At 46.0% G+C, this 26,635-nt stretch overlaps 1 long non-coding RNA gene across 1 annotated transcript; it reads left to right on the top strand.

The window, feature by feature from the left end:
* The first annotated feature begins 996 nt into the window (after nucleotides 1–996).
* Nucleotides 997–23,699, top strand: LOC123454217. Its single transcript, XR_006633217.1, has 3 exons — nucleotides 997–1,103; nucleotides 22,539–22,643; nucleotides 23,401–23,699. It is a non-coding gene; the product is annotated as an uncharacterized LOC123454217 (long non-coding RNA).
* The last annotated feature ends 2,936 nt before the right edge of the window (nucleotides 23,700–26,635 follow it).

The following is a 26,635-nucleotide window of genomic DNA, read 5'->3' on the forward strand; positions in this document are numbered from 1 at the left end:
CCAACCCTATGCGCAGCCTGCCCGGGTCAGTTGGCTCTATCCATTATCCACGTTCCCCCACCCTCCTCCCTGGCTCTGCGCGCCCCTCCATACCCCCAACTGTCTGTGGGTGTGTCTCCCTCCTCTGTCTGTCTCTCCCTCTCTCTCTCTCTCTCATACACACACACACACACACACACACACACACCTGGAACCCTTACATTGGAAGTGCTCAGGTTCTTGCAGATTTGAGGGGCTGATGGAGGATTCCCCCTGCACCCGCTATCTTCCTCTGCGCTCGGGACTGCGGGCTGAGATTCCGCTATGCAGGCGTGCCCCGGGGCTGGGGGTGACCCAGTGGAAGAACTGGTGTGGGGTACTGGGGTACGCACCCCTGGGGGTCGCCGGCACCGGGGAGACGCGCACCTACGACGGCTCCGCACCCCGCACCCCCAGCAGCTCGCCTGCGTAAAGAGGACCGGCTGGAGGGGCGGGCGGCATTGCCTCTCCAAGGATGCTCTCCGCACCCGCCCGCGGAAGAAAGAACGAAGAAGGGAAGGAAGACGGGAAGAGAAGTGGACTTTTACTCCCGTGCCTTTCTCTGAGGCACCAGCTCTGGACAAACCGACCGTCCCCTGCAGCCGCCCGGCGCTGCCCGGAGCCAGCTCGAGGGGGGCCAGGCTGCGGCCAGCGGCGCGTGTCCACGTGTCCTGGGAAGGGGCGGGGGGCGACTACTTTGCGGAGTAGGGAGACACAACATACACTCGCCGAGCTTACCTGTTAGCAAGAGGAAAATGTGCAATAAAAATATTTTTTAAAAAAATAAGACAACGTGACATCTTTCTCCAGGGAGGCTCTTGGTTAGACAAAAGGCGATTTCAGCTTCGCGCAAACCCGTGCTGACCGCGGCGCTCGGTGCGCGGCGCTCTGGCGCCCCCTGGCGCTCGTGGGCGGCTCCGCGTTCTCCGCCCGCCGCTCCTCGCCGCGAAGATGCCGCTGCAGGTGGTCCTGCGCCCCGCGCTGCGCTGCGCCGCCCGCCGGGCTGCGGCGAGAGCTCAGGACAAGCTTGGCCTCCACAGCCCGAGCGACACTATAGCCATATTTTAGGGAGACAGACACCAAAGGTAAGTGCCATCAGCATTTCATGGGGGAAAGGTGAGTAGTCTCCCTTGACAGGAAGATAAATGTATTCTTTAGAGCAATACAGGGCATATCTTAGCCAAGGGGTGATAAGGAAAACGCGACGATGTTTCTCTCTCCCTCTCTCTATCGCCCTCGCTCTCTCATTATGAAAAACATTGCCTCCAAAACATTTTCTTCTTTTGAGCAAGTCTTTCCCTTACTTCAATATTACTCCATCTATAAAGCCAGGCTTTTACAGTCTCCTAATTGGGGCTGGGTCGTTCCGATACCACCACCACCAATATGATAACCAAAAATGTTTCCAGATAGCCTCTGTAGGCAAAACCACTCCAGGCTGAAAACCTCCAGGATATAAAAAATGACGTTGCTGGACACCAGGGGACATGCCTTTAATCTCTCAGTACTCAGGAGGCAGGGGTGGGAGGATCTCTGTGAGTTCAAAGCCAACCTGGTGAGACTCTACCTAAAAAAAAAAAAAAAAAAAAAACAGGCTGGAGAGATGGCTTAGCAGTTCAGGCATTTGCCTGTGAGGCCAAAGGACCTAGGTTTGATTTTCCAGGACCCATGTAAGCCAGATGCACAAGGTGGAGCATTCTGGAGAACATTTGCAGTGGCTGAAGACCCTAGCATGCCCATCCTCGTTCTTTCTTTCTATCTATCTATCTGTCTGTCTGCCAATCATCTATCCATATATAATTTGCCTCTATTCCTCAAATAATAAAATAACAAAATCATTTTAAAACTTATTTAAAAAAACAAAAATGTTAACGTTTATGAGCAAGTCTCTATTTTCGCCTAATTGTGGTTTGATGCTAGCGACGCTGAATGAATTATTTAAGAGTGGCTTGAGTACTGTGTATAAACACACCTACATAATAAGATAATATTATTTAGAGCTATGTTTTTACTCCAGTGGTGACAGGTTCCCACTGTATTTGCATGATAAGCCTGCAGATGTTTCCTTCCTCCTATTTTTTTCTACTACAAAGGGAAAACAAGACAAGGTAAAAAAAAGTAATGCTCAGAACCTTTGGTGCTTGGGCTTAGTTTCCTGATGGAGAGAGCAAAAGAGCTGCTCGAAGGTGTGATTGGAATACAGATTTTGCTAGTTACCATGGAAACAGGAGGTAAAAGATTCTAACCAGTAGAGAAAACTGCAGGTCTCTTCAATTTTGTCTCCCATTAGACTTAGCTGTTCTCTTAAAAAGTGTTTTGAGGGGCAAAGAAGAAGAAAAAAAAGGGAAGGGAAGATAAAAACACAGCCAAGAGGTGGAACACTTGCACGGCCTGAGTGAGGCCCCGGGTTCGAACCCCGGCACCACACGCACAGGGCAGGGACAGGGACAGATGAGGAGAGAGGAAAGAAGTTGAGAAACAGGGATTCTACCAGAGTCTTTCATCTCAACACGACTGCACTATTACACAGAATCTAACTTGTTAGGGAGATGTTTTTAATCTCATTTTTTTGTGTGTGTGTTTTTAGTTTCTCCTCTAACATGTCATGTTTTGAAGTATAAGCTCTTGAATTTTTCTCTAAAACACACAGAATTGGTGCAAAAGCATTTGAAGCTCTGGCTTTCAGAAAATTGTTAGCCTTACCCACTGAGGATGTCATGTAGCTGCTTATATTAACGACTGATAAACTTAGGTGCATAAAAGATTAAGGATATAATTAACTAAAAAAAAAAAGACTAAAAACATCACTCCAACAAGTGGAGTGTCTTTGTTTAAATAGGTGGTTCCCAGATATGGGCTGTTTTGCTTCCCAGATAATAATATGGAGCACCCTTGGGTGGCATTTTTGGGAGTCACTGGGGGAGATAGAGAGGCAAGGTGTGGAAAGACATTACTGATATCTAGGCAGTAGAAGCCAGGGACTTTGCTAGACATCCTTCCAAGAACATGGCAGCCCCACAACAGTGATCACCCCAGTGCCAGTCATGACAATTTGGAAGTTGAGAAACTCTGGTTGGAGAAAGGAGGAAGCTGCTTCTCACTTGGGGAAGACCCTCTTATTTACATTGATTTATTTATTATCACTGAGAGCAGTCAGGGCAGAGGAACGTGGTGTGGTCTTTGGCAGGACGGCACAGACTGGGGCATTTTAGCAGCTAATGGAGCTCACCGTTTCTGGAGCCTGATGGGTCCCTTTCATTACTGCCGCTGCTTCCCGAGCAAGGCCAAGGATTACCACCAGGGATTTGGAATTCCATGCCGTGTCACTGCACGCTGAGTACCTGAGAGAAGATGGCTTAGCCAAGCCTCTCGATTTCACCTTCTCTTGCCTGTACTGTAAAAGGATAGCTAGGAAACCTGAGTGAGTGTTTGTTTACTACGAAGCACTGAACTTGGAGTGAAAGGGACAGGCTGGCCTTGGAGCTGCACGAAAGAGCATTTGCCCAACATGAAGCACCTGGGGAAGAAATTTCAGAGCCCCCCCAAACAGATCTCATTCCCTGTCCCTCCTTCAAGCATTACTTCCCCACAGCTCCCTTACAAACAGATCTCGGGCTGGAGGAATGGCTTAGTGCTTAAGGTGTTTGCCTACAAAGTCAAAGGACCCAGGTTCAATTCCCCAGGACCCATGTAAGCCAGACGACACACAAGGGGTGCACATGTCTGGAGTTCATTTGCAGTGGCTAGAGGCCCTGGCATGCCCATTTTCCCTCTCCCTCTTCCTCTCCCTCTTTCTCTCTCTCTCTCTCTCTCTCTCTCTCTCTCTCTCTCTCTCTCTCTCTCCCTCTCCCTCTCCCTCTCCCTCTCCCTCTCCCTCTCCCTCTTTCCCTGTCAAATAAATAAATATAAATAAATAAATATTTTTAAAAAACAGATCTCATTCCCTGTCCCTCCTCCAAGCATTACTTCCCCACAGCTCCCTTAAGTTCATTTCTACTCAACCACACTCAAGGTGAACAAACCCATGTAAAATCAAGGGTAAAATGCTGTTGGCTCAGCAACCAGCAAGGGCTTTTCTTAGGCAGACCTTCCTGTTCCCACAGGATCATAGTGGGTGGGGCAGGGGCTCAGTCTAGAGAACGCTGCCCGGTTTTTTGGCTTCTTTCCCTGTCAGACCTTCACACAACAGGCTACAACGGCACAAGGCATGTTGTAGAACAGTTAACGTGCGTGGCTCTTCCTCTGAATCAACAAGACTCTTGAGCATCAAGTCCTGCTCTCAGCCCCTTCGTACAGCCTGCATCTACAGATCAGCCCGTACAGGATTAGAGTCCCTAAAACATTTATACAGCAAGTCCAACAAAAGGAATGGTCCCCAAAACAAGTAGCAAAAACAAGTAGTGTGCAAAATGCAAAAACAATAACCTCTTGCCAGATGTAGGCAAGCCAGGGGGTGCCGCTTTGCCCGTTTCTTTGGGCGTGAATGCCATCCAAGTTGCACGCCTGCCTGATCTTTCACTCCGGGCTCTTACACTGCCCCATGGCTGCTGCGACTCTCTCTTCTCACACCCACGGCTCCCTCACCCCACAGCAGCTCAGATGAATGTCAGAAATATTCATTTCTATCCAAACCAAGAAAGTACGGTGGTAAGAAATAAGAGTGCCAGACTGAAAAGCGTATGAAGGGGAAATCTAGCCTAAATAAATAGCTGAGGACATGTTTTTAATGTGACAAGTCAGTGAGCGTTTCAAGGAGAAGTAAATTCCGCATATAAATATGAGGGAAGTGAGCATAGGATGTGCTTGCGTGCTTGACAGGGAGAAAAAAAAATGGCTGCCATCCTGAACACACCCAGTGCACAGGAAGATTAAAAAAAAGCAATTTTATTATAGTGATGATACTACTTTTATCAAAAATCAAATACAGCGCTGGGTGTGGTGGGGCACACCTTTAATCCCAGCACTTGGGAGGCAGAGGTAAGAGGACTGTTGTGAGTGTGATCAAGGCCACCCTGAGACTACATAGATTCAAGGTCAGTCTGAACTAGAGTGAGACCATACCTCCAATTAAAAAAAAAAATGAAATACAAGGCTGGAGAGATGGCTTAGCAGTTAAGGCACTTGCCTGCAAAGCCTAAGAACCCAGGTTCAACTCTCTAGATCCCACGTAAGCCAGACGCACAAAGGTGAGTCAAGCGCAAGATCGCACGTGCCCACTAGGTGGTGCGAACGTCCAGAGTTCGATTACGGTGGCTGAGGCCCTGATCTGCTAATTCTGTCTTCCTCTCCCTCTCCCTCTGTCTCTCACTCGCTTGCTCTCCCTAAAATAAATAAATAATAAAAATCAAATACAAGGAAAAGTGCCCCAAACCATCTCTTGGATGCGTAAGGCAAGTAGCTGAACAACATGTAGAGCATTGTTCCATTAATGCCATAACCGTGGGAGACATGGCTGTGCACTCCCTGGCCATGGGTGTTACTTCTGAGCGGGGTGCAAGGTACCTGAGCTCTCTAATACCACGTTATAGAATTCTATGTCTAATGAAAGTTTTGTTTGTTTGATTGTTTGTTGCAGTAACCATGTATTGCTTAGTAACTCCAGTGAAAGTCACTGTCACTGCTGGTCAGAGCTAAGAAACGGCTCCGCAGAGCCTGGCTTCTTCCTTGTCGGCATTCTCTGGGTCACTGCTTCCTGATTCTTTCCCTTTGCTTGAGTGGCTCCACTTTGGACAAAGACTGTGCCACGAGCCTGGCACTTCCCTTTTGACTTTGACCCCTTATCTCCACTCATTCCGACCTCAAAAGCGCAGAGAACTGGCTCTGGCCTCCGGGGTGCCACACTCTCGTGGAATTCTAGATTTCTTTATTTTGAGGTCCGTGAGTAGCAATTACAGGCACGACAACATTGAGCAATGTAGTCTTCCCTTCCCTCCTCCATCCGTAAATCAACTTACTTGTTGGTGCTGGTGGACACAGAGCATGCGCATGAAGCTCTCCAGCTTTCTGTATAGCTTGTTCTGTATCTGAATGACGACTCCACAGCATGCCTCATAAATATGTGGAGCACTCAGTGTTTGGTTGGCAGATAGGCAATTACTTTTGCCTTTTTTACTCCTAATTATGTTGCCATGACAAGCTTTAAAAACTTACGGGTTGTCACCTTTTAAAATACTCGAAGTGTCGAGATGTAGGGTCCATCAAAAAGTTTGATTTGGGGCTGGAGAGATGGCTTAGCAGTGAAGGTGCTTGCCTGCAAAGCCAAAGGACTCAGGTTTGATTCCCCAGGACCGACATAAGCGCAATGCACAAGGGGATGCATGCCTCTGGAGTTTGTTTGCAAAAGCTGGAGGCCCTGGATTGCCCATTCTCTCTCTCCCTCTCTCTCCTCTCTCTCTCTCTCTCTCTCTCTCTCTCTCTCTCTCTCTCTCTCTCTCTTTCGCACTCACTCTCTCTCTCTCCCCCTGACTACCTGCCTATTTCTCCCCCCCCCCCGCCTCTCTCTCTCAAATAAATAAATAAAGGAAAACAAATTGGAAGAGCAGGAGAGGAATACACCAATATTCCCTGAGGCCACTTTGTTTCCTTGAGGTGGAATCTCTCACTGAAGACTTCTTTTCTCTTCTCTTTTCTCTCTTCTCTTCTCTTCTCTTCTCTTCTCTTCTTTTCTTTTCTGGACCACACCAGCTAACTAGCAAGCCCCAGGGATTCTCCTGCCTTGAAGCACCCTCAGTGCTGGGGTTTCAGGCACGCATGGCTTTCTACCTGGGTTCACAGTCAGGTTCTCCTGCTTCTGCAGTAAGCACTCTTACACCTTGAGTCGTCTCCCCAGCCCCCATATGCTGATTTTTATGAGTTTTTCCCTTCAATAAGATTAAACAAATTCACTACAATTAAGAAGAAGAAACTGGAGATGAATGCTTCCCCAGAGCTCTATCACCAATACACTTAACAATTTGTCATAGGTGCAAAATGGTTTTAAGTTGTATGTATTTAATAACTAATTGGTTAGACTTTCTTGACTTGCTGATTCACTGTTTGGATTTTGCCCAACTTAAAATCTTAGTCTTTCTGGGCATAGAGGCAAGCACATTTAATCCCAACCTTTGAGAGGCAGAGGTAGGAGGATCACCATGAGTTCGAGGCCACCCTGAGACTCCATAGTGAATTCCAGGTCAGCCTGGGCTACAGTGAGACCCTACCTCAAAGAAACATACAAGCAGGGGACTGGAGAGATTGCTTAGTGGTTAATACATTTGCCTACAAAGCCAAAGGACCTCAGCTCGATTCTCTATGTCCCACATAAACCATATGTACAAGGTGGCACATGTGTCTGGAGTTCGTTTGCAGTGGCTGGAGGCCTGTCATGCCCATTCTCTCTCTCTCCCTCTTTCTCTTCCACTCTCTCAAATAAATTAATTAAATTAATTAAAAAACCATACAAATGGACTGGAGAGATGGCTTAGCAGTTAAGCACTTGCCTGTGAAGCCTAAGGACCCCCATTCAAGGCTGGATTCCCCAGGACCCACATAAGCCAGATGCACACGGTGGCGCGTGCATCTGGAGTTCGTTTGCAGTGGCTGGAGGCCCTGGAGCACCCATTCTCTCTCCCTCTACCTCTTCCTCTGTCTATCTGTCTGTCACTTTTTTTTTTTTTTTGCGTGTGTGTGTGTGTGTGTGTGTGTGAGAGAGAGAGAGAGAGAGAGAGAGAGAGAGAGAATTTTTTAAAATTTTTTTTATTATTTATTTATTTGAGAGTGACAGACACAGAGAGAAAGACAGATAGAGGGAGAGAGAAAGAATGGGCGCACCAGGGCTTCCAGCCTCTGCAAACGAACTCCAGACACGTGCACCCCCTTGTGCATCTGGCTAACGTGGGACCTGGGGAACTGAGCCTCGAACCGGGGTCCTTAGGCTTCACAGGCAAGCACTTAACCGCTAAGCCATCTCTCCAGCCCTGTCTGTCACTTTTAAATAAATAAAAATTTTTTAAAATTTAAAGAAAACATGCAAACAAAAAAATCTTAGTCTGCTATATCATTTCTACAGATAAAACTTTTTAGCTGTCCATCCTTTGATTTTTTTTCCCCCCAGTGGGAAAATCTATTCTTTTTACACAGCGCAGCTCTCTCAAACACCCGTTTTACTCCACTGGGGCAGGAGACATGACCAGGTAACATATTTCGGGCTGAGCAGACAGGCCTGGCTGTTGAGATAGCAACAGATTAAAATCCTGGCTTTGGGGCCGGGGAGGCAGCACCGTGCTTGAAGGCATTTGCTTGCAAAGCCTGCTGATGTGAATTTGGTCCTCCTCAGCGTCACATAACGCTGTACCCAAGGTGGTGCATGTGTCCAACGTCCCAACGCTCCTACGACAAGGAGGCGTGGAGCCAGGAGAATCTCCAGATCAAAGTCGGGGGCAGTTACCTTCTTGTCGCTGGACACCTGCCCATGAGCAGCTTACTGGAGGAAAGCGTGTGTTTCAGGCTTACAGATTCCTAATGGGGGGAGGCAGAGGACGCTGACTGTGCATCACACCTCCGCAGCGGGCAGAGACAGCAGCAGGCAGGAGCCGACCTTGAGCGCTCAGGGCTGCCACAGGCCCCCGCTGGGGACACACTACTCCCAAACACTCTTCGGGGTGAGGACTACATAGCAAACTCAGTCACTAACACCTGAGGCCATGGAGACTTGATGTTCCAAACCACCACACACCAACTAAGTCTGGTACTCGTCTGCAGCAGCAAGAGGCCCTGTCTCAGGTTGGAAGAAGAGAAAACACCTCGAGGGTGCCCTCTGACCTCCACACGCACACCATGGCACACGCATGCCACACACACAAACATGTACACAAATAAATATGGTTTTTGTTGTTTTTTTAATTTTTTTATTTATTGATTTGATGTTTTCTGTTTATTTTCATTTACTTATTTGAGAGCGACAGATTGAGAAAGGGGCAGAGAGGGGGGGGGGGGAGAGGGAGAGAATGGGCGCGCCAGGGCCTCCAGCCACTAAAAACGAACTCCAGACGCGTGCGCCCCCTTGTGCATCTGGCTTATGTGGGTCCTGGGGAATGGAGCCTCGAACCAAGGTCCTTAGGATTCACAGGCTTAACCACTAAGCCATCTCTCCAGCCCTTGTTGTTTTTTGAGGTATGGTCTCTCGCTCTAGCCCAGACCAACCTGTGATTCTCTACATAGTCTCAGGCCGGCCTTGAACTCACAGCGACCCACCTACCTCTGTTCCCAAGTGTTGGGATTAAAGGTGTGCAACAGAAGGCCAGGCAAATTTCTTAAATCCTAGCTTTGTCTCTACTTTCTTACTTTGTGGTTTGAGCAAATTCTTTCACCTCTCTTAGCCTGAATTCTTGTAGGAAAACAAGAATATCATCTACTTCCTGGAATTCCTCTGAGGATTTATTTTAAGTACGGAAAGACTTTTTAAAAATATTTTATTTACTTATTAATTTGAGAGAGAGAGAAAGAGGCAGATATAATAAGAGAAGAGAGAGAGAGAGAGAGAATGGGCCTGCCAAGGCCTCCAGCCACTGCAAAAGAACTCCAGATGCATGTGCCACCTTGTGCATCTGGCTTATGTGGGTCCTGTGGACTCAAACCTGGTCCTTAGGCTTTGCAGGCAAGAGCCTTAACAACCAAGCCATCTCTCCAGCCCTGGAAAGCCTTTTTAACCAACTCACAACACTCAGGAAACATGGTCAGAAGTCACTTTTGCAACAACATCAACGGGACCACTACAGAAGGAAATCAGCAAAGGCAGAGCAGGGAGTCAGGGAGGCCAGAGGGCTTCGACGCAGTCATGGAAAACTGCAACACGCGTGACCGTGTTCACTCAGGGACTGAAGCTCTCAATCTCCTGGAGGCGGCCAACAAAGAAAACCGTACAGACTATTTAATTTCCACCATGTAGTGAAAGAAAACGTGGTGGTGTGGCAGGAGCGACATCTCTTCCTAGCTGTCAACTCTGAGAGCCATATGGCTCCATTCCTTTATGTAGGGTGAAATTAACTTCATGAAGGATAATTTTAATACAATTTTTGTGGGAAATAAGAAATTTCCTCATGACCCCATTTATGTTATCAGTCACCAAACTGCATACCATCATAGTGTGATACTACCAAACTATTTTTCTAAGACGATTAAAAATGATGTCATCCAAACACGTAATGCTGTGCCGGGTTCCTCTCCCTGGGCGGGGTCATGATTTCCATTAATGGAGCAAAGTCTCTGGAAAATGTTCGCTCCCCGGTTCTTCTTAGGCCTGGAGCAGAATTCTGTAGTCAGGAGAGGCCAGTGTCTTGGGAAGTTTAGGGATGGTGGTCACGGACTTCCTGGGTTCCTCTCCTTAAATTCCATATTCTCTCCTCTTACAACTGTTCTTGCTCCTCCTCCGTCTTCGTCACAGGACCAGAGACCGAACCCAAGGCTTTGCGCGTGCCGGTTTCTTTAGCTATTCCTTATTACATGCCAGATGTTCTGCTGTGAACTTTAAACACACACTTGTAGAATGAAATTTGATTTCTCAATTGTTGTTTTGGCAAAACAACATAGATAAACAACTCGTATTTTAAGGGTTGCCCCCACTCCCAGTTCTCTGCTTCCTTTGTTTTCTCCTCACCTTCTTCTCTTCTTCCTCCTTCTCCTTCTCTTTCTTCATTGGAGCCATCGCTTATATGTTGGCCCATGGAGGAGGGCTCTCTCACGTCTACATGCAAAGGCATTGTGGGAGTCTTACCAGTGAACACCTGTTGGAAGAGGCCAAGCGCGTGGGCATGGCTGGCTGGAAGGCCCGCAGGCCGGAAGCACTGAAGATAGAAAATGCTGGCTGGACCACGGGATTTCCCGGTAACCTGCTCCCTGTGCGGTAGTTGGACCGACATGGCTCCTGGGAACATTGAGAGGAGATCCAGGCTGCATCACGGAGGGCCTGACATCGCTGCAGAGCTACACTTGGGGAGGGATGCTGAAGACATCGGCCAGAGCAGAGAGTCGGATGACACACACATTTCCCCAGTGGCTGAAAAAAATGGGGTAAACCTAAAGGGCAGATTGATAAACTAAACATAAAAGTTACACAATACTACCCGCTGCATAAACCCGAGTTTCCTGTGATATTTCTTTAGGTTATTGTTAACTGAAAATATCAGTGGTACTCATATATTTTTAAGAGCAATTTGACACCCAGGTTAAGCATAGAAGTCCTACCTTCAAAAGTACTCGATCTAATAGAAAAGCATTGACTCTATTGCAGCAACCAGCAAAAAATTTCACACCAGGTCAAACAGTGACTATCTGAGGGTTAAAGGCTGTGAGGTTGCTATTTCCACTACAGCAGGAAATGTATAAACAAATATGTAAACAGTACAGGCATCGACAACATGTAAATAAATAGGCACAGCTGTGTTGCAATAAAACTTTATTTACAAAATAACACAAGACAGGCCAGCTTTGGCACAAGGCCATTTGTTCATGCCCAATCTAGATCATTAATAATTTCCTCATGGTAAAATCACCTCTAAGTAATAATTAAGAAGTGAGTCTGACACTTTCTTTTTCTTTTTTTAGTTGGGGTGTGTGTGTGTGCGTGTGTGTGTGGTTTTTCAAGATAGGGTCTTGCTGTAACCCAGGCTGATCCGGAACTCACTATGGAGTCTCAGGGTTGCCTCGAACTCACAGCAATCCTCCTACCTCTGCCTCCTGAGTGCTGGGATTAAAGGAGTGCACCACCACGCCCTGCTGAAACTTTCTTTTTTAAAAACTCAAATTTATTTAATATGCATTGTCTTGTTTATCTTAGAAAATTGTTTGTAGACAACAAATGAAATAAAGAGTTCCTTAGTATTTTTAACATGCTTTGTGTAGAACTGCATTTTTTTTTTCATATTCTCAAATAAGTTTTCTTTTTACTGCAATAAGTCTTACATATTCCTTCATGGAGTCAAATCAACCCAGTTATTTTTTTCATCCACTCAAAGCACTTATGACTGACTGATACAGAAGGTGATGAAAATTGGAACTTAATCCCAATTTCCATTACGAGGGGCTTATCGTCCCTTCCGGCGTTTATTTTATTTTAATCTCATGAATTTCACTTTATCTCAGTAATTGAAACATAGCTTAGACTATCTGCCAGTGTAGTCTGGATTTATCTCCTTGTGGAAAAGCAAATGGGGAAAAAAAGAGAGCAAGGAAAGTCCACCAACCACGAGAAAGAAAGATAACATGGCTTAAGGGAAATAAAATATGAAGTGTAATAAATACCAGACTTCATGCAGGAACTTTTTAAATATTGCACAATAGAATACTTTCTCTCCTGGTGCAAGATATCAGGTGAGTTCTGGTTAAATAAACAGATGTCCATCTGTTCCTATTTGCCTTAGATGAATTCCTGATGGCCGTTTGTAATTTGGAGTCTGGGTTTAATTCTTATTCTATCATTAAATATTGAAAAGCATTCAAAGATTTAAGCCAAGTTGAAATCTAAAATTCAATGGAGATAACAACTTCCTTGTGGTTTGAATGTTAAACGTCTCCCACCGGCTCATGGGTGGGAACAGTTGGTGCCCAGCTGGGAGCATCGCTTGGTAAGGTAGCGGAGCCTCCAGGAGAGGGAGGCTTGCAGGAGGAATTAGGCTACCGGGGGTGTGGCTTGGGGGTAACCTGACCCACTTCCTGTGCGCCCTCTGCTTCCTGCCTACCGAGGTGAGGCAGACTTCCCCTCCAGTGTGCCATGCCTTCACCCTGCTAAGAAACGTCCCTTGAAATGAAGCGTAATTAACCTCTTTTCCTTCCCTATGTAGCCTCCAGTCAGGTATTTGTTCGAAGCCATGAAGAAGTAATCAATATAAATATGTTAAGAGCCTGTGGTGGTTTAATGCAGGTGTCCCCCATAAACTTAGGTGTTCTGAATGCTAGGTCCCCAGCTGATGGCAATTTGGAATTAACGCCTCCTGGAGGCAGTGTACTGTTGGGAGCAGGTTTGTGGGTGTGACAGCCAGCTTCCCCATGCCAGTGTTTGGCACACTCTCCTGTTGCTGTTGTCCACCTGATGTTGGCCAGGAGGTGATGTTCACCCTCTGCTCATGCCATCATTTTCCCCTGCCATCATGGAGCTTCCCCTCCAGTCTATAAGCCAAAATAAACCTATTTTTTTTTCACCCCACAAGCTGCTCTTGGTTGGGTGTTTTCTGCCAGCAGTGTGAACCTGATTGCAACAGAGGCTTTTGGGGTTTAATGTTTGAGGCAGTGTTTCATAGCATCCCATGCCGGCCTCAGTGAGGCCCTCCTACCCTCAGCCTCCCGAGTGGTGCGATGAGAGGCTTTCTAAAATCACTGCTCATCATTTAGAGCTGAGCCCGGACTGATGGGAGTCAGTCCTGTAAAGAGATGGGGGAGGATAGAAAAGGGAAGCCCGAGCTCGGCGCGCTGCACGCCTTTAACCCCAGCTCTCGGGAGGCAGAGGTAGGAGGATCGCCACGAGTTCAAGGCCACCCTGAGACTACATAGTGAATTCCAGATCCGCCTGAGCTACAGCGAGACCCTACCTGGGGGGGGGGGGGGGGAAGGGGTGTGAGTCTGGCCTTCAGGGGAGCAGAGACTCGTGCCATTCAGAAAGAATGGGGGTGAGGGTTGCGCATGGGATGGGAAAACAGGAGAATGAAAGCTAACACGTTTCTAAATATCATTCACGTACGCAGTTCACGTCCAGCTCGTTCCATTAGAGCTCACATCAGTTTTATGTCAGGTTTCTCAAATAGCCACGAGGTGGCAGACTCACTCAAGTAAAGGGGCTGTCACCCGTTTGTCGTTTCTGTGCCTAGAGAGGTGCCTTTTTCGTGATTAATAACAGATCGGGAAAAATGCAGCATTAGGATACCACTGGCGACCGACAGACTTCATGCAACGATAAGAAATGAGATAAAATTCTAGAACTGACCAGCGACACTCAAGAGCTAAAGATAGAGTTCTGCCTGATAGGAAATTATTTCCTATTAAGAATAATCTTTCCTTAAAATAACAAATAGTTGTTTCTCAACTATGTCTCATATTTGACCAATGTCAACATCACATGATGATTTTAAATACTAGAGATTTCCCACAATGAGACTTCTTGTTTTGTTTATGTTTTTTGTTCTTGTTGTTTGCTTTTTTCAAGATAAGTTTTCCCTCTAGCCCAGGCTGACCTGGAATTCACTATGTAGTCCCAGGCTGGCCTCCAATTCACAGTGGTCCTCCTACCTCTGCCTCCCAAGTGCTGGGATTAAAGGCATGCCCCACCACAGCCCAGCTTGAGACATCTTGAGGTGTCTGAAATCCAGATTTTTAAAACTATATTTATTTGAATAAATTGTTTTAGGCTGAGGGCTCAGTGTTAGACCGTGTTTCTAACCTGCACAAGCCCTGGATTCAATCTTCAACAATAGAAAAATAACAAAACATACAGCAAGACCTACCTCAAAAAATTAAAAAAAAAAAAAAAGAAAGAAAGAAAGAAAGAAAAAGAAGCCAGGCGTGGTGGCACACGCCTTTAATCCCAGCTCTGGGGAAGGGAGGCAGAGGTAGGAGAATCACTGTGAGTTCGAGCCCACTCTGAGACTACATAGTGAATTCCAGGTCAGCCTGAGCTAGAGTGAGACCATACGTTGAAAATACAAAAAAAAAAAAAAGGAAGATTTGATTGCATCTTTTGAAAAGAAACCTTTGTGTTGTTCCTCATGGACAGTATTAATATTAATGTTTTATTTTTCTTCCTCAGTGACACCCTGAAATAATTTTTTTAAAGTTCTTTAATTTTCTTTCTCTAAAATAGTAACACAGAGGCCTCACTCTGACAGTTACACGAGACTCAGTACTGCTGACTGAAGATATGTTACGTTGCACTTTGCTTACACGGTTCACTATGTTTTTCATTTTTATTTTTGTGACAATCTTGCTATGTCACCTAGGCTCACCCAGAACTCTCAATCATCCTGCCCCAGCTCCTAAGTGCTGGGATCACAGCAATGTGCTGCCGCACCTGGCTCTTGTTGGCATTTTCATTATGCAGTGTTTTAAGTAGTTAATAAATTTCCCTATAAGATTTGAGAATTGAGTGTCATTCTTAAACTTGTTTGTTTTTCCACCAGTAAAATTAAGATGGGACTGGAGAGATGGCTTAGCCATTAACATACTTGGCTGCAAAGCCTAAAGACTCAGGTTTGATTACCCAGTACCCATGTAAGCCAAATGCACAAGGTGGTGCATGTGTCTGGAGTTTGTAGTGGCTGGAGGCCCTGATGTGTGCTCGCTTGCCCTTTCTCTCTCCCTCTCTCTCTCCCTCTCTCTCTCTCTCACGCTCTCTCCCCCTATCTTTCTCGCTCTTAAATAAAATACTAAAAATATATTTAAAATAAATTAAAATGGAGATAATAACAATAGCTATCTAAGATTATTAACCAATCCATTTGCTGCCTACAATATTCATCATTCCATCACTTTCAGGACAACAAACCCTTGAGATAAGTAACTTACAAAGAGAAGAGTTTCATTTTGTTTCATGGTTCTGAAGTTAAGGGTGGCTGGGGGAATGGGGTCTCTTGTGTAATCCTCCCTGAACCCCAAAATCCTGCATCACAACTTATACAGGGACTATTTTTTCATTTTCAGCATGACTTAGTCTAAGTTGGCTGATACAGTGTGATTTATGTGACTATGAAAATGAGTGAGAAAATGAGTGCAAAATACTTAGCCCCATCTTTCTTTCTTTCTTTCTTTCTTTCTTTCTTTCTTTCTTTCTTTCTTTCTTTTTTTTTTTTCGAGGTAGGGTTTTACTCTAGCCCAGGCTGACGTGGAATTCACCATACCTCAGGGTGGCCTCAAACTCATGGCGATCCTTTCACCTCTGCTTCCAGAGTGCTGGGATTGAAGGTGTGTGCCACCACACCTGGCGAACCCCATGTTTCTTATATTCTTATGCAACAAAAACATATGAAACTGTTCATATCCTTGTTCATTCTTCATTCATTTGTTCACTGTTCCCATCATACCCTTGATGAAAACACACATTTTACTTTTGAAGGCAGGGTCTCACGTAGCCCCAGGCTGGCCTGAAACTCTGTGTGGCTGAGAATGACCTTGAACTCCTGACCTTGCAGTCTCTGCACCCCAAGTGTGAGAACTGCAGGTGGATGCCACCTTCCTCGATGCCACGCAGTGCTGGCGCTCGAACTCAAGGCTTCGCACATTCTAGGCAGGGACTCTATCCGCTGAGCCACATCCCCAGCCGGGTGAACACTCACGTGTTAACGCGCCATCTAACTTCACTTTAACAGCGCTGGCATGATTCTAAAATAAGATTCAGGATCCAATAAAGAGGCTGAGACATCCTCTGGGCAGAAAGCAATGGAAAGGACAAATGGCTAAAAGCCATCCATGGGAGATCTCTGCTCAGGAATATTTCTTGAACAATTAATGTAATTAACATAATATAATTCCTTTCTATAATATAAAATAATTTCTCTGTCGTTGCCATTCTGCCTTTATGGCCTGTGTTCTTCAGAAGGCCCCCATTTCTTTGCTAAATACAACCAATAAAAGAAGTTATTTAATCTAAGACATTCTAATCTTTTTTAATCCATTGAGTAATTTTCTTATTCATTTACCATTGAGAGCGGTCAGCACCCAGTGAAGGAAATTGCACACTCCCCTTCCAAGCCAGGGCGCAGTGGCAGAATTAGGCCAACTTACCCTGGTGCCAAGTTACAACTGTTTTTAAGCCTCCTCAACATCCTTGCAAGAAGATACACTGTAATGCCTCAGAGAATGCAAATTCTCTTTCAAATCCCAGCCAGCGTGCTCTTTGTTCATTCTCCAGCGTCTGTATGTTAACACAAGAAATCCCATGTTGTTCAGTCTCTGACCTTCAGTTCCCATTGATTCTTTTAACCTAGACCCAGCATCAAGATGGCCGCCAATATCACATATCACAACAGTGCTCGCAAAATGAACCCACTTTCCCTTTCACTCTCACAAAAACTTTGAGACACAGGATTTCCTCAGAGTCCCCTTCCATGCTCCAGAACTTTAAAACAGGACATGCCTAGTGTGGTGGTTTGATTCAGGTCTCCCCCATAAGCTTAGGGGTTCCAAATGCTAGGCTCCCAGCTGATGGAGTTATGGGGACTAACACCTCCTGGAGGCAGTGTATTGTTGGAGGTGGACGTATGGGTGTTATAGCCAGTTTCCCCTTGCCAGTGTTAGGCACGCTTTCCTGTTGCTATTGTCCACCTGATGTTGGCCAGAGGGTGATGTCCACCCTCTGCTCATGCCATCATTTTCCCTGCCATCGTGGAGCTTCCCCTTGAGCCTGTAAGCCAAAATAAACCTTTTTTTTTTTTTTCCACAAACTGCTCTTGGTTGGGTGATTTCCACCAGCAATGCGAACCTGACTGCAACACAAAGACTGAGAAAAGATTCCTTCCCAGCTCGCTCAGCTAAGGCTAACACTTGGAGCTCCCGGCTCACGCTCTCCAGGGAAACGCGCCACTAGCAATGCACGGCAAAGACATGAGTCTCACTTTTCCGAGGCTCAGGGTCCATTGCGGACGGAATGGCAGAAAGAACACAAGAGCCAAAGGAAGGGTAGGACTGCCCACAATGCAATCATTCAGACCCAGACTGGCCGGGATATCCATGGCCTCGCAGTGCCTGGCACTACCTACACAAGATCGTCATAACAGGAGGAATAGAGGATGACATTCAAAATAAAAGAGAGACTAATTGGGAGGGGGAGGGGATATGATGGAGAGTGAAGTTGTGAAGGGGAAAGTGGGGGGAAGGAAGCATCATGGTTTACCGTCTATAATTATGGAAGTTGTCAATTTTTAAAAAGTGAAGGATAAAAAGAGACATCAATCTAATTGTTACTGTGAGACATAGAAAGCGGCAGGTGAAGCAAGAGCCTGAAACTGGGGACCGAGCTGCGGACAGCCTAGTGACAGAAGAGTATTCATTCCATTTTCCACAACCTGGTCCCCGGGGAAGGCAGCCCAGAACATACACCCAGCAGGAGGCTGGAGGCTTCCGCGGCCACCTTGGACTCTAATAGAAGAGCTAATTGACTAGCCGGGCGTGATGGTGCACGCCTTTAATCCCAGCACGCGGGAGGCAGAGGTAGGAGGATCGTCGTGAGTTCGAGGCCACCCTGAGACTCCATAGTGAATTCTAGGTCAGCCTGAGCTAGAGTGAGACTCTACCTCGAAAATGGAAAAAAAAAAAAAAAAAAAAAAAAGGGCTAATTGCCTTCCTGGGCAAAGTTGTTTGGCCCTTTCTGTGAAGCACATGTGCCCACATACTTGGAGCTTGCAAGCTGTTCTGGAGCACCATAGTATTAATTCAAAAGACCAGCCAAGGATGGCAAGTATTTAAGAGAACTTGCAACGTGAGCTAAAAGACTGATGGGGAAGTCTCCAGAGGACTGCTTAGCTCTGCAGACACTGGATGCATCGTGGACTTGGATATGTAGAGGTACGTCTCAAGACTCTTACAGCTACTCAATAAAAGAATATGTTCCCAAAACAAGAACAAGAAGGTATGAAGCAAACTTCAGAGAGGAAGAGAGATATTTGGAAAGTTAACCTACAAGAACATGTAAATTTTAAGGGAAGATTAGAGCATGAACATGGAGGGTACCCCAAGTAAAACAAAAAAAGTCCATAAACAGAAAACAATAACAAAAAGTAAAATTGTCCAAAATGTAACGGCCAACATCTCTGAAAATCAATCAATCAATAAATAAATAAAGAGGAGCCAGGCATGGTGGCACAAGCCTTTAATCCCAGCCCTCGGAAGGCAGAGGTAGGAAGATAGCCGTGAGCTCAAGGCCACCCTGAGACTACATAGTGAATTCCAGGTCAGCCTGGGCTAGAGTGAACCCTACCTCGATAAAAAGAAAAGGAGGAAATTATCAGAGATTATAGAAAACATTTCCCAGAAATGAGGTTTCAAGTCTCCACATTAAAAATGCACATTGAGTGCCAAGCAGAAACAATGAAAAGACTAAAGGTGGCTGTCTAAAATCTCAGAAATCAGCCATAAAGAGAAGATGCTGGAGACCTCTCCTGTGGAAACAGTCAAATCAGGACATTTACTTATTTGCAAGGGGAGAAAAGGAAGAGAACACCAGGGCCCCTAGCTGCCCGAAGTGAGCTCCTAATGAAAGCATCACTTTGTGTATCTGACATGAAGTGGGTACTGGGGAATCAAACCCAGGTAGGGAGGCAGGGAGGCAGAAACAGGAGGATCCTTAGATGCTCACGGGCCAGTGGAGAACAAGAGAGAAGTCTGCCAAGTGGGATGTGAGGACCAATGCCCGAGGCTGTCCTCTGACCTACACACACACACATACACACACACACACACACCAAAGCACACATGCTCCCACGCTCACACAGAGATACACACATCCACACAAAGACATCACACACAAATGCAAATGCACACACCAAACTACACATTTGGACATTTTCACACTTCTTCAAAGGACTCTTGTTATTGCAGTCAACAGCAAGAGGAAGACCTGAAATCCAAAAAGAGGGTGTTGGGCTGGAGGCACTTGCCTGTGAAGCCTAAGGACCCATGTTTGACTCTCCAGAACCCATATAAGCCAGACACGCAAAGGTGAGGCAAGTGCAAGGTCACACATGCCCCTAGGTGGTGCAAGCATCTGGAATTCAATTGTAATTGCTGAGGCCCTGGCATGCCAATTCTCCTTCTCTCTCTCCCCAAAATAAAAATAAATAAATTTTAAAGGAACAAAAGGAGGGTGTCCAACCCAGGTGTCATCACAAAGAGGTACCAACAGAATACCAGCACAGGCCATCCAGCAGTGTGGTCCAGAGCAGTTCAGTTCAGATGAGCACAGCCTGAGAGAGGAAGACTTCCCCTGTGACAAATCCCTCTGATAATTGATTTATCTGTATTCTTCAGTGAGTGATGACAGCCTTTGATCCAGTGGATCCCAGCAGGATCGTGTGATAGAGAAAACTGCTCTTCTCATAACAGCAGGGAAGGGAAAGGAAGAGAGGAAAGGGTTAGTGTCCCGCTATCCCCAGTGACCTAACCTCCAAGTGCCTCGGGGTTCCACCAGCTCTCAATACTGCCATAGGCTGATGAGCCAGCCATCACCTCTCTTGACACTTCCTGCCAGCTGCTACAGCAAGACATGGTGCCCAGCCTCTGCTCTACCATCCTTTCCCTGCCACCCGGAAGTTTCCCCACATGACTGTGAGCCAAAACAAACCCTTTCCTCAGTTGGCTGCCTTTGGTCAGGCGTCTTGTCCCAGCAACATGAAGGAAATGACTTGAGCCCATGAAATTCCTATCTAAATATGTATACGTTGACGGCCATATTTAGATCTGCTCTCACCTTGGGTTAGAGAAACTGCTTTATGCAGATGATGTTGATGAGTGAGGAGACTCAAAATTCATCAAGGAGCTGAGAATAAGTAACTGGAGTACTCAGCACTAAATGAGACACCTATCACCCCTCCAAGGCTCAGGGGACATGGCAGAAGAGAAGACAGAAAGAATGTAAGGGGGAAAAGGTGGAATACTGTCATCTAGACATGACGTGGTCATTGCATTCAGAACCTCAAAGCAATCCTTCAGCATTCCATCATGGGTGACGGAGGAGGGCATGAGACCCCATCCCTCTCTGAAGACCTACTGGAAGTTAATGGTGGTTATGGGGTGTGGTAGTTTGAGTGGATGACTGCAATATATTCAGGAGTTTACTAAAGATTGTAATTTAGATCTGTAGCCTATTGGCTGGAGGAGGTGTCACTGTGGGTGGACCTTAGGGTCCAGCCCTAAGGCGGAACTGAATTCCAATCTAAGACATGCTGAGTGCCTCAGTTCTGCGGAGTTCCTAAGGGTGCTGGCTTGCTCTTTGGTGGTGGCTTGGGGCTCTTCTCTCTCACTCTGCTTGCACCTGTGAAAGCGGGCCAGCTTTTTCTGCCATTATGGAGCTTCCCCTGTATCTTCAGTAAACCCCTTCCTCCATAACTGTGCCTGGCCTGGAGGTTCAGCCCAGCGACTTATGCCTGACTGTTACGCAAGGGGCGCAGGAGACATTTCGTGCAATGGGGAGGCTACTGATGATAAACTGCTCGTGCTCTGGTTAATAAGCTCCACCCTTGCTCACAAAGGCAACCCTAGTTAAACTCAGTGAGCCCTACACACAGAAGGGGAAAATTATCATCAGAAACCCTCCAAGACATCAAAGTGGAAGAGGAAGTAGCTGGGTGGGGAAGAAAGAGTTTAGTGGAAGGAGGATGGGGAGGAGTTTCCCAGAAAGTAATGGGAGGTAATTATGATCAAAGCACATTCTATTCATACATAAAACTGTCAATAATTTTTTCTCAAGGTGTCTTTGGAGTTTTACAAGGCTTGGAAACTGCAGGATGCTGTGCTTAAAGTTCTGCTGGAAGAAAGGGAAGAGACTTGGTCATTAGGATGGGCTCCATGAATATTTTTATGGCAGCCCTGGCATGCAACGGTGATGAGCTCAAGGAGATTAATCAATTAGCATCTACACTGAACTAATGGGATGAATTTGATAAATACTGCAGTGGATCAAAGAATGAGACAAGGAAGGCTGGTGTAACAAGAGAGGCAATTTGTCATTTATAGTGAGTGTCTTCTAACTGGCGCTATCAGCAACACGACGTACAAGAATTAATTCTAGCTTTGTATCATTTTTTTTTAATTTACTAAGTCCTAAATGAGTGGATAAAATTCCTGTGTGTGTGTGTGTGTGTGTGTGTGGTGCATGGAGGCCAGAGGTTGATGTCATGCAGCTTCTCCAATCTCTCTCCTCCTCATTTAAGCTAGGGTCTCTCACTTGAACCCAGAACTCACTGATTTGGCTGGTTAGCCATCTTGACCTGTGGCGCCCTCTGCCTCCTTAGTTCTGGGATTGGTGGCCCACACTCACACAGCATTATTTGGGTGCTTGGGATTCAGACCCAGGTCCTCAGGTTTGTAGGATAAGCACTTTACCAACAGATCCATCTCCTCAGCCAGCCAGAGTGGGGACCATTCTTTATGAAACCTTAGTTTCAGGGTATGAGCAGTGTATTGATGCTGTTAGCATGAGGGAATGATGTGAGTTTACTTACTTACTTACTTATTATTTATTTATTTATTTATTTGAGATGGCTGGGGAGAGAGTGGGTGTGCCAGGGCTTTCAGCCTCTGCAAACTCCAGATGTATGTACCACCCTCCGTATCTAGCTTATGTGGGTCCTTGAGAATCGAACCTCAGTCTTTTGCCTTCGCAGGCAAATGCCCTAGCCACTATGCAATCTCTCCAGCCCTGATATAAGTTTATAAAAGTTCAGTTTCACCTCTTTTTTATTCTTCTGAGCAATGATTGACACTTCTGTTGTGCCCACCATACCTCATGTTTCATTCTTGGAACTTTATTGTTACCATCTTTCTAATCCTTACCCATTTCATACATGCAGATATCAAGACCAAAAGAACATAAGGAACTTGCCCACCAATTAACTGGCAAAAACCAGCCTCCAACCCACAGTGTCTCTCTCCAAACCAAACACTGACTGCTACTGGTGTGTAATTAGTGTAATTGCTCAAAAATACCTTCACCCGGCTCATGCTTCCCTTTTCGATAGAAACTGTTCTATACTTTCATCAGCCTTTTGCTCCAAAATTTGTGAAGCAAAATCCATTTGTTTGCAGCTGACTAGTAAAGTCACAGACTCTACTTGTATAAATAACCCACAAACTAACACTTAACATGCAATAAATCGAATATACTACATGACTGCAATGCATGAACTCAGAACAGTGATAAAAGCTTCCCAATTGGAAAATAAACAAAATAAAGAACAATGATTGATTAGCACCTACCAAGACAGGAGTAGACTTTGGCTCAGGATGTTGGGAGACTACAGGAGCTTTCTGTGGCTGCCATAACCCATACTAACACCTGATTGCTCAAAACAACTGAGGCTTACTCTCCCCAGGTCCAGATGCCAAAAGTCAAGGTGTCAGCATGACGATACCTTGAGAGGGTCTAAGAGAGAGAGAGAGAGACCCTTCCGGGCCTCCTACTATCTCCTAAGAGCTGCCAGCGTTTCCAGGAGGTTTCGGCTTCCCTTGGATTAGGGTCACAGCATGCCAAGTGTCATATCACCTTTTCTGTTTGTCTCTCCCACATGTGTGTGTGATATATGTGCATGTATGTAGACATGTTCACATGTGTGTGAGTGCACATTTTTTTTGCAAGCACGCATACATGTGTGGTAGAGGTTGATACCGGGTGTCTTTCTCAATTGTCTTTCTCCACTTTATTTTGTGAGCCAGGACCGCCCACTGAGCCGACAGCTCATCGATTCAGCTAGACATCTAGCCAGCAAGTCCCAGGAATCCTCCCGGAGATCTGAACTTGGATCCTCATGCTTACGTGGAATGCTCAGCTGAACCGTCTCCCTCGTCCTACACATGTCTTTCATAAGAATGCCTGCCATTAGATCTAGAACCCACATAGGAATTAATAATCAGTAATTTGGGCTGGAGGGATGGCTTAGCAGTTAAGGCATTTGCCTGCAAAGCCAAAGAACCCAGGTCCTATTCCCCAGGACCCACGTTAACCAGATGCACAGGGGGACACCCGTGTCTGGAGTTCGTCTGCAGTGCCTAGAGGCCCTGGTTTGCCCATTCCCTCTCGCCCCCTCTTTCTCTGTCAAATAAATGAAAAAAATAAAATATTTTAAAAAGTAAAAATAAAAAAAATCAGTAATTCCATCATTTAGGAGCTTTTAGTTAATTATATTTTCAAATAAATAACACTCATATACCCCAGGCGATAAGGACAATCTTTTTCTTCTAAATTATTGTAACTTTTTAAATGTTTTAATCTGCATTTTCCTGATGAGTAGGGATGTAGAACATTTTTTAGATGTTTATACGCCATCTGTATTTCTTCTTTTGAGAACTCTCTAGTTCCATAGCCCATTTTTTTAAATTATTTATTTATTTATTTATTTGAGAGCGACAGACACAGAGAGAAAGACAGATAGAGGGAGAGAGAGAGAATGGGCGCGCCAGGGCTTCCAGCCTCTGCAAATGAACTCCAGACGTGTGAGCCCCCTTGTGCATCTGCATAGCCCATTTTTTAATTGGGTTATTTGATTTCTTATTATTTAATTTTTTAAGTTCTTTGTATATCCTAAATATTAATCCTCTGTCAGATTTTATTTATTTATTTAAGGAGGTAGAAATAGGAAGAGGAAGAGGCAGATAGAGAGAGAAAGAATGGGTGCACCAGGGCCTCCAGCCACTGCAAACTAACTCCAGACACATGCACCACCTTGTGCATCTGGCTTATGTGGGTCCTGGGAAACAGAACCTGGGTCCTTAGGCTTCACAGGCAAGTGCTTTAACCACTAAGCCATTTCTCCAGCCCTAGGGACATATCTTTGAATGAGGAGACACATTCAACTCTCATTCAACTTTTTACAACCAACCCCAAACCAGCTAACTGAATTGGTCAAACTGTACAAGTAACCCAAAGGTTCTACAAACAAAGCAGAGCAACTGACATAGAAGCAGCAACTTTTTGCTCACACAAGGAAGAGGGGGCAGTGCTCAAACTCCCGGCACGAAAGGGAGAGATGGGGCAAACCCACTGGATAGTTACTGTCTGTTGAGCATTAGAGTATAATAGCCTAACTAAAACAGCGCATGTCAAAAGGGAACCAGGGGAATTTTTTTTTTTTTTTTTTTTTTTTTGAGGTAGAGTCTCACTCTAGCTCAGGCTGATCTGGAATTCACTATGTAGTCTCAGGATGGCCTTGAACTCACAGAGATCCTCCTACCTCTGCCTCTCCAGTGCTGGGATTAAAGGCGTGCGCCACCATGCCCGGCTGGAAGCCAGGTTTTTTTTTAATTAATTAATTTATTTATTTATTTCAGAGCGTCAGACAGAGAGAGAAAGACAGATAGAGGGAGAGAGAGAGAGAATGGGCGCGCCAGGGCTTCCAGCCTCTGCAAACGAACTCCAGACGCGTGCGCCCCCTTGTGCATCTGGCTAACGTGGGACCTGGGGAACCGAGCCTCGAACCGGGGTCCTTAGGCTTCACAGGCAAGCGCTTAACCGCTAAGCCACCTCTCCAGCCCGGAAGCCAGGTTTTTGATGTAAAATCTCAGAAAAACATTTGTGAGAGAGATTGTGCATGACTGTGAAAAGGCAAATAAAGCAAAGGGTCCCCACCCAGCCAGATATCTCAAAAGATGGAAATGGTGACTGTTATTCGGCTCGGGGCAGGAGCTGGCATGCTAATGGAGCTGTGGGGCAGGATGTGACAGTGAGCACCTCTGGGTGTCAGGGTGCCGTGCTGACACCAGCAATGCTGCAGAACTCCGTCACCGTCCCCTTCCCTCCAACACCAAGCAGAGTGACTGCTCAAGAGAGGCGGGAGCGAGAGGGACTCAGGTAGCTTTGTTACGTAGTTTAGGGTGACTGGGTCCCAAAAGTAAAAATCATAACTGTCCTTAAGTCTGCCCTGGCAATCTCCATGTTACTAGAGATCAAGAGGAGTATCTCTCTTCTCCTTTCTTCTGGACTAAAGCAGTTCCCTAGATCTGTTTTTCCATGAACAACTTGAGCCTTTCCCTGGGAGGGAGGTCCCCTTCCCTAGAATTTAAATCTGCTCCTGACGTCGTGGTTGGTGAAGCTCAGCCCTGAGCTGAGTGACACGGCTGGCCTCGCCTCGAGTCAGCCCCACCCCAGGACAGTCAGTCCTCACTCCGGAAAGCCCACCGCAGTAAGGTTATAAATAGACCCTCAAACAGACAAGCTCTTAGATGACTAACCATCTAATCGTCTCTCCCAAACTTCCAGGTCCGGGTAAGCCTACCCTACCCCCTCCTCCCACACGGGCTTTCAATCCCTTCCTGCCCTCCGCATGGTGGGGCCTCTCTGCACCTTCTTCTCTTTCCTGCATCACTTTTCATGTTTCTTCCAAGCCCATCACAGGATGCCTCGGACCACGTGGGTGTATCCTCTCCCTTCCCTTGGTTTTATGCTTCCCTCAATAAATGGAACATTGTAACACTTTATTCTTCTCAGTTTGGTTTGCCAATTTTTTGTTTGTTTGTTTGTTTGTTTGAGGTAGGGTCTCACTCTAGCCCAGGCTGACCTGGAATTCACTATGGAGTCTCAGGGTGGCCTCAAACTCACAGCGATCCTCCTGCCTCTGCCTCCCGAGTGCTGGGATTAAAAGGCATGAGCCACCACGTCCGGCTTCTGGTTTGCCAATTTTTTTTTGTTTGTTTGTTTGTTTTTCGAGGTAGAGTCTCACTCTGGTCCAGGCTGACCTGGAATTAACTGTAGTCTCAGGATGGCCTCGAACTCTCAGCGATCCTCCTACCTCTGCCTCCCGAGTGCTGGGATTAAAGGCGTGCACCACCACGCCTGGCTCTGGTTTGCCAATTTTTATGATTAGCTAATAGATGTAAACTCAGGGTTTGGGGTTCAAGGCCTCTTTTCCCCATTACACACCCACCTTCTAAGGTATGTTCCTTGGGCTTTGTGGCT

Source organism: Jaculus jaculus, chromosome 13 (assembly GCF_020740685.1).
Source record: "Jaculus jaculus isolate mJacJac1 chromosome 13, mJacJac1.mat.Y.cur, whole genome shotgun sequence".
Taxonomy (NCBI): domain Eukaryota; kingdom Metazoa; phylum Chordata; class Mammalia; order Rodentia; family Dipodidae; genus Jaculus; species Jaculus jaculus.